A 12,978-nucleotide genomic window follows, 5' to 3' on the forward strand; every position below is an offset into this window, starting at 1 on the left:
ATGTCATGACCCAAAAATCTGATTATCAGATGAACATGTGAAGATTCGAGGGTTCCGAAGATTCGCGAGCGGAGAAAACGTTCGTGGATCTTAAAGTTTGCGGACAAAACCCCATAAAATATCCAATAATTATGATAGTTTAAAAAAATCTACATTCAAAAATTCTAGGAATCAAGGACATTTTTCATGATGATGAAACTTTGACATCATGTAATATATATAGATGCTAAAAATCTAACCAATCGTTTCAAATTGTCTTAAATCTCGAGAAAAAAGTATTTCTATTTCGATTATGTTACAGTTAGGACTGAGGTAACATTTATATTGAAATTTAATTAAATACGATTTATTGTTTGCAATTTCTCTTTCTCTATAATAATTTAAAAATTTACTTTAAAAGACACAGGCTGTGCAAGGCAAAAACAGGGAAAAATATCTCTTTTCGTAACGTAATTTTATTCAACGCAGCTCGTTTTTCGAGATCAAACTATTTCGATGACTATTTCTTGAGCCAGGTCGCAATGTTCTGTTTATTTTGAAATTGTTAACATTTTTCTCCCTGAAAGAGAAAGAAAATTGAATCAAAGAGGGACTGAAAAATCGACGGGTTTTGCGCCACTATTCAACAATCTTACACATGTATTATACATACGCGCGCGTATATATGTATACAGACACACGCAAGGCATACACACATAAATACATACATACATCCCCCGTCTTTCGACACACACTCGCAATACATACTCGCACCCTCGTTCGCGTTCAGCACGTAATCACAGGTTTACTTTCTCACGAATGTTTTGAACATGCACTTTTCTCTTCATGTCACTGTCGCAAGGATTTTCAAAAATTCACGCCAGTAAACGCCGTGATGTACTATTCCTATTTTCATTGCAAACGAAGATTGTAGAAATCTCTGAAAAATAACTCGAAAAAGAATTCGCCTCATTTCCCAGAGGCGCTCGCTTTATTGCGGCTGTTGCTTTATCGTCTCGTTTAGTTTTATAGAATACTCGATATCTTATAACGCCGCATGTACGCGTGTCCTGACATCCCATAAACTTATATAGTAAAAATAAAAAACGTGAAACAATATAAAAAGTCGAGGAAAATCTCCGTTACTGATTTCACAGATGACGTCGTAAATAGTAGCTGTAAACTTAGCTTAATCACAATCAGAATTGTCGCGAAAAGAAGTCGCAGTTTAACAAAAATTACATGGAATTATATTACAAAATTTCGATCATCTCTACATGATAGATATTTTAAACGAGTGCTATTTGGTTGATTTGAAAATTTGCATTTACGTCTCAGTGATATTCGTCGACAAGATCGCAGGGAAAAGTCCTCGCGTTGAATCCGACACTTCCGCAGGAATGGTACAGAAATCCGTCAACGTGAATTTTTGAAGCGTGGATATATAAATTCCCCATATCGCTTACTCTCACTCAGCAACTGTCGCTGCTCCGCTGTATCGTCACATAGCGAAACGAGCGCATTTGTTCTGACTGTTAACGTCGTAAAAAAGTTTCTCTCAGCACCGTCACTGTCATCACCGTCATATGTTTTGCTCTGCTCTTCACGCAATTCGTGTCTTTAGATGGTCTTTAGAGCAGACGTAGTTCGTATACATTCCCGAGATACATTCTCACGTTTATAGCGCCCTACCTTCGTTTATAGTTCGTCTTGATATACGGATGCGAGGTCGTTCGAGAAACTCACTATTATTTTGCTTAGAGGCTCTCTTCTTTCGCGCATTTTTACCCATTTTCGGCTCACGTTTAATATGATTGAGATGATTTCTTTACGAGTGTTGCTTTCGCATACTTTTTTGCAAAATTTATATTCGTATAGTTTTTCTGTAATTCATCAAAGTGTCCAAAATATTAATGAATCAAATTTCGATCTGAGAAAAAGATTAATGAATAAAATTTTATGATATTAATGAATAAAATTCCGATCCGAGAAAAAGATTTACATTATTTGCATTATATTTAATTAAACCATTCAATTTTTTATGTATTAAATTTTATTTTTGTAAGTTTTCTTTTCTTTCTCTGTAACTTTCTGATAAATTTTAACGTTAAGAGAACAAAAAATACAAATTAACATTTTATTTAATTAAAATTTTTATAAAATAAATATAAGATATATATCAAAAAATTAATTTTTATAAATTAATCTATTGTGATCAATTGCATAATTAATGTTTTTTTACGAACAACATCGCATTCGCTATTTCGCTCGGTCTCCTTGCACTCTCATATTCATGCCTGTTAGACTTAGGACTTAGACGGAATCTATATGAGCTTGAGTGGCACTCGGGAGCGATTCAACAAAAAAAAAACTGACAGATCCGTTTTCATTTTTTCCGAGTGCAATTTCAAACACGAATTGGAGCACGTCAACATTATGTTAGAGTCATTAATAGCATAATAAAAATCTTCCTTTTTGTTCATTTTTTTCTGTCATTCCATCACTGAAATACTTTCGCGCACAATATTAACCCTGGCTCATCCTCTCTTTTCTCTTCCTGAAAATATATTTTGCGATCTTCGAGCAAACTCTCTTGCGCGAACAATTCCAGCACCAGCATCAAGGCCTGTCTCGTTGTTCATTGTGTCAACAACTTAGTAGCACGAGCGTTGTATCATGTTATCATCACTGTACCTTAGTCCTATTTCATCTCAACCGAAATCCCTCGAAATCCTTCGACAAGTCCTTCGTGTTCTACGCTGAGATTAAAATCGATATAATCTCAACAAGAATTTGAAACTTGATGCTACAGACAATGGAAACACGACAATAATAATTGTACTTTTCCGCAGTGTTCGTAGCATCGATGAAGCAAATTCATCGAAATTATAGCAAAATTTTAATTGATTTAAATCTCGTAATTAGCTGCTTATGCTAATGAAATTCAAGCGAGCAAATTGTCTAGAATAAGAATATTCTAAATTCCCCGTTGAGAGATAAATGAAATAGCGCGCATATGAATAGCGCGACTCAAACGTGCAGAAGACGTTCTGATTAGCTCGAGGAAGCGGGCACACATTTGATGCCAAGAGGATGCCTACTCGGTCCAATTTCCTCTCTTTTCACTGCGAATTTCTCCGGGCATAATCCGATCTCTCGGTAAATGCGCGCGAGTGCAATTAATAGCTGCAATCTCGTTGCGCGTAATTAATTGCCGTAATTCAAGCAAAGTCTTCAAAATGTATTTTAAATATCTTTCGAGAAAATAATTTCTTAAATTAAAAAGGAAGAAAATTATTAGAATATAAATCTCTCTATATTTTTTTAAATCTTTAAAAATCTAAAGTTACTGGATATGTTAACAAATTTATTTTTGTCCCTTTATGTTATACATACATGTCTATTTAACAAAAAAATCTTTTTGAGAATACTTTATATTTTTATGCAATTAAAACTGCATAAACAATAATGTAATTCACTAATTTATGAAATTTATATAATTTCATATAATTACATATTCCTCGCTATTATCTAAATTTTTTAAATCGTGAAACAGAAACCAAAAGTTATGGAAAGAAGGTAATTAGTCCTATTGAAATACTTATTAAAACAAGTTTTTGAAAAATATTTAAACATTAAACAAAAAGTAGAACACGTAATCCTCAATAATTCATACAAATCACAATCCCGTATGCAAAGCCACATGTTCTTTTATGTCTTTCTATTTTTTGCACCATACATGTCGAATAATTCAAGAACGATTCGTCCACGATCTCTTTATTCGATGACCTCGACAAACAAGATAATTTATCTAACAATCAGCTCCCCATAAACAATATTATAAATTCACATATACAAAAGTCTATCTTGAAAAATGAAAACTTGGATTCACGGTGCGTAATAAAGTGACGTGATACCTAAATTACGCGATTTGTCCCATTAACCTAATTTGATAGATCAAATGTTAGATGAATCATCCAGTTATACGACACGTCATCGAATCAACGAGTCATCGGAGGAATCGTGCCGCTACCGCTAATCGAACACGATCGACGATAAGAATAAGACAATAAAAAACGGTCGATCGTAGGAAGCGAGCAAACAAGCGGCATGATTAAATTCAAGACTTAATTACGAGATTCAAAAATAATAACAGCTGCGATTGGAATGCGTGGAATGAGCTGCTTTGGATGTGTAGGCGATAAGAATAAAGTTAGAGCCACTCTGTCCTCATTTACGCGGGGAAATAAATCACGCCCGCATATCCGTCCATCACGTTACTCATCTCCCTTTAATCACAAATACAATTGCTACATGATCAACCATCACCATTCACCATCATCGTCACGGTCACTGCGAGTCACCCCATCATCGACTACAACAATTATTACTACTACATGCACAACACCATTACGTAGCTCGAAATTAGGGATTGGCGACACGCACGTGACCTCTTCTCCCGCCAGGCTCCGCCACGGAAGACCTAACAGGTACACTAAATCACACACATTAATGCTACTTGGACGCAATCTAGATACAGAAGCAAATAGTTAAAATTAATTTTGCAAAACTTATTTCGTAAAAAATAAAATATTTTGACTTAAATTTCTTTTTTCTTTAGAAAGAAATTTATTTGAAATCATTTTATATAAATAATTTAATAAAATATTTTATAGAGATAGTAATTGAATAATTAAACGCGTCTAATAGAATAATTGAACACGTGTCTAATAGAATATATTGCACGTATACATGTAAATATGTACGTATAATCTATGCTTTGTGTAAATAATTTGCCTTTGAGAGAGCCACTGTATGCAAAAATGGCCTTCCAATTCTTATCCGTAAAAAAATTGAAATTAATCGTACTGTGAAAATTTTATAAGGTACAAAGAGAAAGAGAGAGAGAGAGAAAGAAACAGAGAGAGAGAGAGAGAGAGAGAGACAGGAAAAGGACAGAGACATGAAAAAAAGATTGCATATATGATTTACTTTAAAATTTAATTTATTATATGAGACTAAAATTATTCCGTTAAAATAAAGTATCATAATCGTACATAATCCTAAGTTTGCCGTTATTATTCGTCGCGAATTACATGCATGCTGAATTGAAAACCAAATTAAACTCCATCGCGAGAATAATCCGACTGATCTTTTTTCTTCTTATGCATATTAAGATAAATCATCACGCTCATCATGTCTTCATCTTATCATTGTCTAAAATCCTCGCCAAGACTCATTATCGGACATTACGTTTTCTGCGTATGTCTGTGTAGATATAAATGCGCGTATCGTACAGTGGCTCTCGCGATCAGTGATACATTCGCGTAAGTCATCGTTAATACGTTACACGATTCAAGTGTGTTAGGAATGATAAGCATAAGGAAGATCGATTTAATTGGTTACGTATTTGAATTGATACGCTGTTAACAAAAATTTTATTATGTAATATTTATGAATTTTGTATAAATTATTTACGAATTATAACAGAAAAAAAAAATACGAATATTGTACAAAAATGCAATTTTATTTTATAGACAAATATATTAACTGTGTATGATATATACATAATTTGTGAAATGAATTCTCGTATCAATAAAAAAAATATATGCAACATTGCATTATTAAATCATATTAAACAATATTTACAGATTTCTATAAAGACTTAATTGATTTGTAAATAATAAATTTATTTGAAAGAATTGGCATTCACATAATTAATGATCCGTATTTATGAAATTTATCGTTGTGTTTAAAATATTTATTCGAATATTGTTGCAATTAGTTCATATTTATCGACGAATATATTATTAAATTAAATACAAACTAATTATTATATTATAAGCTTTTTAAATCTTAAAAATAAAATCAATATACTTGACTATTGTTGCAGCACAATATTAATTTCTAGTTATTAGTCTCAATCTAATTTTTAATTAATATGATCATTCAATAACGATTGAGTTATCTGCAGCAATTTTCTAAGTAAGCAACTTTCTAATCAGAGAAATTAGTTTTGTATAAAATAAATATTAATTATAATCCCTCTCTGGTATTGATGATCCAAATATCTTTTTCTGGGTCAACAATATTCCATCAATTTACCGATGTAACCAATCAAATCTGATTCTTCCTACGTTTGAAACTATCAAAAAAAAAAAAAAATTTCAAGAAATAAATTTCTCGAGTCGAAACATTCAGTGACAGTGAGCGATCGTTCGCAGTCACATGTCCAGAGAATTTTCACGTTGCCTATCGATTCCGGACAGCGAAACTCTCGAGAATACGCATCACGCCGTTAAAATCTTTCGTGACATTGCGCGATGAATCTGGAAGCGTAAAGTATTCCGGAGAGTAGCAGAGACAAAAAAAGAGATTGACGTTCTTCTGGCGTGTACACACGCGATAGAAAGAAAGAGAGAAAAAAAAATGTGACAAACAACGACGTATTCGTACTTTAAACGACATTCGGCCAAGTTTTGACAATCAGGAGGATGGATACACCATACGAAAGAATTGACGTCAGGCTGTACGAGACTTTTGATTCATCCTCTGTAAGAGAATAATTTTTATATTTATATATATATATATATATATATATTACACTTTATAATCTTCTCTTTTTTCGATATATTTACATACACACTATATCAGCTACACATTGATATATCTATACCGCTATATATGCCGTTCACTCCCTCATTCTATCACGTGTATATTTCTATACATATGGAATGTCTTGACTCTTTATATGTATATATATATGCACCGCCTCACATTATATACTTACGTACACACACACACACACATACGAGCGCATTTTTGGCGTATGTATGTACATATGTATAAAAATCCATATATATTACATTATTTATATTCTCATACACCTTTTATATTTATGTTCACCATACCATCTCGGCTGTGATTCACTGTGAATGTAACGCCCAGTTATATATATATATATATATATATATATATATATATATATATATATATACTCTCTCTTCTCGTTCTTGTACGCCTCAGACACGTTCTTGCCCATCACGACTTACCGCTCTCATCGCCAACCGTCGTTATCGATGCACAAGCAGCGGGACGGTCCGAAAGTCGTCAAGTCGCATCAAGGCGAGCCGATCCCAGGCCCAAGGGAGGACTTTGCGACTGTTTGGCACCGACCTGATGCGAGACGCGATAACACGACGTCGTTCTCCTCGCGTAATCTTACTGTCTTATCCTCTCTACCATAACACCACTCGCCGAGTGTCGGGAGTTTCGGCAGATCGATATTTTCCAGCATACCGTAATATTATCGATAATATTGATAATATACCTAATTAAAAATCTGACTCGAAAGGAATTTTAATTGCGTAATCCTTTATATTTTTATTTGTCTGTGTCATCTTTTATTTTTACAACTTTTCTTTATTTTATATATTATTATTTCATATTTTATATATTTATATATTTTCTCTAAAATTGAAATTTGCTTATTGTATATTATATTAATAACGTTTCATTCTGGAAAGTATGATCTGCTCACACCCCCCCGGTGACTCATCACATACGAACTCATCAAGATGCGTATCCGCGTGCGACTGCTCGATGAATAGTGGACTTTTCCCTCCACTGACTCGTTGGCCAATAATAATAATTTTTTTTTTTTTACATTAAATCAATAAAACTCAAATCCTCTTTACGCAGGATCGTGGGACGCCGATACGCATCAGCACATGCATCCAAAAGAGATCTTGTCCATGCGACGTGGCCGCGTTTCGAATTAGCAATTACTATGAAATCGCCGTCTTGTGCGTCGATACTATGATGGATTCTCGCGTATTCTTATATAGAATAAGCCCCATAATCGCAACGGGTTCTTTGGGGAAAAGAAATAATAAATCATAAAAGACGTAAGGAATATATTAACGGCATACGATGATGAGAAATCATCGAAACGCCGCGCGCAGAAAAATGGACAACGATGTCGGCCGTACGTCGCGGTGGGCGAAAGAACTGCGGCGGCGCCCGGCGTCCGGAAGAGGATCACTGTGAAAAAAAAATTTAGAGGAAAAAAAAAAAGAAATCAAGCACACACAAATACATTGGAATGTTAGAGCGTGCGACCTTGCGACCGTGAGATCGTCAAAAAGACCTAACGTGGCGTTGTCGATCATCGCCTGTGATCAGTGTGGTGTCAATCGAATCTTAGAACAAAAAATCGCAGAGAAAAAAGACAAATTTGAAATTAATGAAAATCTGATTTCGAGAGAGGGAGAGAGAGAAAGGGAAAACGAAGAATGAATGAAATGAATGGATGAAGAGATTCTTGCAATTTTGATCGACGAAGAGAATCGATTGACTTTTCGATTGCATTTTTTTTTTATTCGGAGTGACGAAAATGTTCTTATATCAGAGAAGAAAACGAGGAAGATTATTTTGGAAGAAGGAAGCTCGGCGGTACGTCGCTTTTCTTTCGTCAACCGGGACGTTGCCGGTGCCACTTCTGCTTCCTCGAGACTGTCCCGTGAACGGAGAGATTGGAGGATAAAAATTGCACAAAAATTGTGCCACTCGCTGTCAGCATGCGTAGTGAAGAGAAATGTTTTTTCGAATTTTAATATTTATTTATAAAGAGATGGAAATTCTAATAAAAAAACCGCCAATTTATTAATAAACAGATGAAAAATTAGCGCAAAAATTATCAACATTTTATCGCTATTATTCTGATATTTTATAAATATGCCTATGAAACTGAGATAAAATAAATATTTTTATTTACCATTTTATGTCACAATATTTTTCAAAATCAACAAATGCAATTTGATTGTCATATTCTTTGTAAGAAATATTATCATTGACTAAAAAAATTTTCGTTGACTAAAAAAATATATCAGAAGAAGAGAAGAATGTGTAAAATGAGCAAAAATGCTATTTACATTTTATGTAACAGAGATTTCCAAATGATTCAATTATTTATTTTATTAAATAAATTTTAATATTTACGCGACAGAAAGAAAAAGAAAGAAATGGAAAAAACATTGGATAATATCACTGACAGCATACAAAACAAAACGAAATAAAACTTTGTCAACAAATTTCGAAAGAAACGACAAACATAGGGGCAGTCTCATGTGTTAGCGAAGCTGCACTCAACCATAACCACCGTAGTCATCTCTGAACCGTACCACCGCATACTTCACATTCAAGAAAGTAAAATCAAAGAAATCAGACAACATCTCAACTACATCATCAAACAAACATAAATATAAAGAAAGAGACACGACAGAGAAAGTCTGCGAGAAAGAATCGACGACCTGTAACCGTCTTCTCCGTTTGTTGCTTCTGTTATATCAGGAGCTCAAAGCGACCAACGAGAGCCTGAAGAGCCTGCAGACGCAGCTGGAGCTCGCGTATGCCTCAACTGCGTCTTCGGGACAGCCAGTGGCCGGCGGTGGCAGCTTAGGCGGATTCGCAGGGTCCGGCATCATCGGACTAGGTAGCGTATCGGGGGGTGCAGGTGCAGGGAGCGGCGGTACCGTCCTCGGAGGTAGCGTGGCGGTTCCAGGCGGCGTGCCCGGTAGCACCACCCTGACCGCTATCATGGAGACGAAAGACGCGCGGATAGCGACCCTGGAAAAGGAGGTGGCTTTACTGGAGGCTGAGTTGCAGCGTATTAAGGAGTGCGGCGGTAAACTACGGGAGCAATTGCTCAAAGCTACCGCTGTGCCGAGCAGCGGTGTACAACAGCAGCAGCAGCAGCCAACCGGCCTGGGTGGTCAGCAACAGCCCGGCACGTTGGCCCTGGTCAGGGGACCGTCCATGATGACCTCGCTGGTACCGTACGGTGGCCAAGCGTCGTCCGCGCCACTAACCAGTTCGTTACTTGCCGGTTCGACAGGTGGGACCACCGGAAGCGGCGGCGGGCTGGGCATGGGCGGTGGTGTCGGGGTCGGTGGTGGGTCCTCGTGCCTGGCCGGTATTTCATCGGGCACAACTACTGGCGTAGTCAATCCGTATACCGATCGCTACGCCACCGACCACCCTCATCCCCATCAGATGCACCATCATCAACATCACCATCATCATCATTTGCATCAGCAGCAGCAGCAGCATCAGTTGCAGCTGCAACAGCAGCAGCAACAAATGCAACAACACTTGAAACAAATAGAGCCGGCGGCGGCAGGCGCCCTCGCGCTGCACGCTCACACCTTCAACAAGCACGACCTGAACTTCAAACGTCAAGTAAGTTTCTTCATCAACAACGTGCGCATCGAAAAGAACGACGCCGTCTAGGGTGACAGCTGGGACGGCGCGGGAGGTCGAGAGTTTCTTCTCCAGTACACAGGTACACAGGAGGATTACAATTGCGTCGTCGTCTTCGTCTTGGTCGTCGTCGTCGTTGTCTTCATCATCGTCCTCTTCGTCGTTGTCATCGTCGTCGTCGTCGTCGTCGTCGTAGTCATCGTAATCCTCGTCGGCTAGTTTCCAGAGCCATTTAAATCGAAGGACTGGATTGAAATGAGGGCAATTCGGAAAAAAAAAAGTAGAGAGAAAAATGTGTTGTTTTTATCGAGGATGATTATCCGAAAGCAAGGAAAATGAGCGTCTTCGGTGAAGAGGCTAGATCGCCGCGAAGAAAAGAATCGAGGTGACAGAAGGTCGAAGAGAAGGGCGGGCGTACATGATATGTAGGACGATTTTTCCGTTTGAGGGGAGAGGAAGCCGAAGAGTTGATGCAAGAACGGATCGCCGAGACGGCGACTTTCGCGCGCGAGAATCTTTCGATTTCCCTCGTCTTCTTCTCTAGAACGTATTACGCGCGTGTAAAGCGATTAGGAATCTGTGAGAAATAAAACGACGACGCGGTCGACGAGAATCTGATCGATCTCGGGCTACGCACTACGACACATCCCTGACTCTAAGTCAGAGCTGCGTTTCGTAAAATTAGACTTTTAATATGATGATTAAGAAATGTGTCTGTGAGTATCATTACGCGAGTTTCTACTTCGTTAAATAACTAAGACATTTAGCAATTATTTAATCGGTAAGATAATATGATAATCAAATTTTTGATAAAATAGCCTATTCAATCTTCTGTACATTTAAACGTATTTTTTAAGAAATGAAATTGATCTCTTAAATCAATATTATTAGCATACTCAAAAGCGCTATTTATAATTAACAGTTTTTAATTTATTTCAAATTAAATCTCAGAAATAACTTAATGGCATTTTATATATCTAATAACAAATATTGCAATTTTACGAAACAGAGCCCTGTTAATAATTCATCAGCAATTGATACGATTAGTTTGAAAAGTCTTCGGAAAAAGATACTTGGTACTAATACTTATTTTTCCATAAATTATTTTCTATTTCGTATAAATCATTATACAAAACAAAAAGGAAGAAATAGGTTCTATCTAAAATAAAAATAAAAAAAAAGAATCAAAAATTGGAAGACGATAATTAAACATAACGAAGTGATAAGCGAAGAAAGAAATATCTTTCGCGAAATTATTTGTATTGTGATAATGTGGAACAAATTCTAAACCTAATTTTAAATCTAGTTAAAGGCTGAATATTCAGTACCAAGCCGAATACTTGCATATCTAGCATCTAAATTATAGAATATGAGACGGAAGCGCGAATATTTAATCGCAAATAGAATCCGTAAGCTGTAAATAGAGAGATCGTTAGATAAAATCTATCGCACGAATGTTCCCTAAACAACGTAGCGTGCTGCTCCCAAGTATATGTCGCTCTTGAATACGAATACACAAACTCGAAAAACACATCAAGTATATGTTAATTAAAACTTGCAAACTTCGCAAATTACATTTCGCTCGATACGAGTGACTCGACGCGAACAAGTTATTATCTACATGGGCGAAAATGTGTATTTCATCGCGAGTGATTGGCCTAGCGTTATTTCCGACGTCGCGTTATCTCCGCTGCGTCGCTAATTTTCCCGTCTTCCTTTTTAGAAGAGCTTTAGAAGAGCCATTTTAGCCATTTTGGAATTAGATTAACATAAATAATATCGCCATAAGTGTATTCATAGAGTCGATCCGTGGAACGAATGTCGTTTTACTTCTCATCGACTCTCGTCGACCGCGTCCGTCACACATAAACACACACACACACACACACACACATACATACATACATACACACACACACATACATTTTAACGCGTACCTGTTTTCTTTACCTCTCGATATCCTTTTTCTCGTCACGCGACATCCCGAAACGCAGAGTTCTCTATTTTTTGACTCGAATTATATTTAGACGTCGTAGGTTTACAGGGTGATTCCTAAACTATATAGGATATATGGAGTGCAGGGCGTTAAATGAAACATCTCGCGATGGAAAAGTACGCGCATTCGTGGACGAAATACATGATCTTGGCGGAAACAAAATTTTTAATAATTAATTAGCTATCATATCAAATCGCGAATTAAAACATAAACTTATAACGTAAAAAATAGAAAATTCTTAAAAAAAGCCAGTTTATATAAATACGTTGTAATAATATTTTATAAAAAATTTTATATTTTACAAGGCTTCTTAAATAATTTGAGAACTTCCAAGAAGTAACAAGCTCAATTTAATATACCTCGAGAAAATTTATTTGTATTACGCACAATATTGAGACGTAGATATTTTACGACGGGATAATAATTCTGTAAGTCATAGAATAGCTATATTAAACGTCAGAAATTTTCTTGAAAATTTAAATAGCTTTACCGAAGAAATAACGGCAATCTGATAAACGTGCATGTCAGATCGAAAGTTTTTACTTCCTCAGCAAGCGAGCTCTGCTGCGCCCGCGTAATACGTGATCATTTCCAACGCGAGGAACTTTCAGATTGTACTCCGCAAGTACGCCGAGGCTCGGAGAATCCCTCTATTTATGTGTAACGCGATAAGGCTTCGAACGATCTTTCATCTTTCGTTCACTTCTGGTAACGATCCTCCAGACGGCAAGAGAGAAAGGCTA

The 12,978-nt window shown here is 36.4% G+C and overlaps 1 protein-coding gene across 11 annotated transcripts in view; it reads left to right on the top strand.

Moving 5' to 3' along the window:
- Positions 1-12,978, top strand: part of LOC126853911 (ELKS/Rab6-interacting/CAST family member 1) — a 111,903-nt gene that overhangs the window by 65,315 nt on the left and 33,610 nt on the right. Inside the window, exon 1 of one of the 11 annotated variants that reach the window (XM_050600078.1) lies at positions 4,416-4,469. The exons of the other annotated variants lie outside the window; for them this stretch is intronic. The gene's annotated coding sequence lies outside the window, so the exon portion shown is untranslated. Of the gene's footprint in view, positions 1-4,415; positions 4,470-12,978 lie in introns of those variants that run through there. 11 annotated transcript variants of the gene reach the window in all.

Source organism: Cataglyphis hispanica, chromosome 13 (genome assembly GCF_021464435.1).
Source record: "Cataglyphis hispanica isolate Lineage 1 chromosome 13, ULB_Chis1_1.0, whole genome shotgun sequence".
Taxonomy (NCBI): domain Eukaryota; kingdom Metazoa; phylum Arthropoda; class Insecta; order Hymenoptera; family Formicidae; genus Cataglyphis; species Cataglyphis hispanica.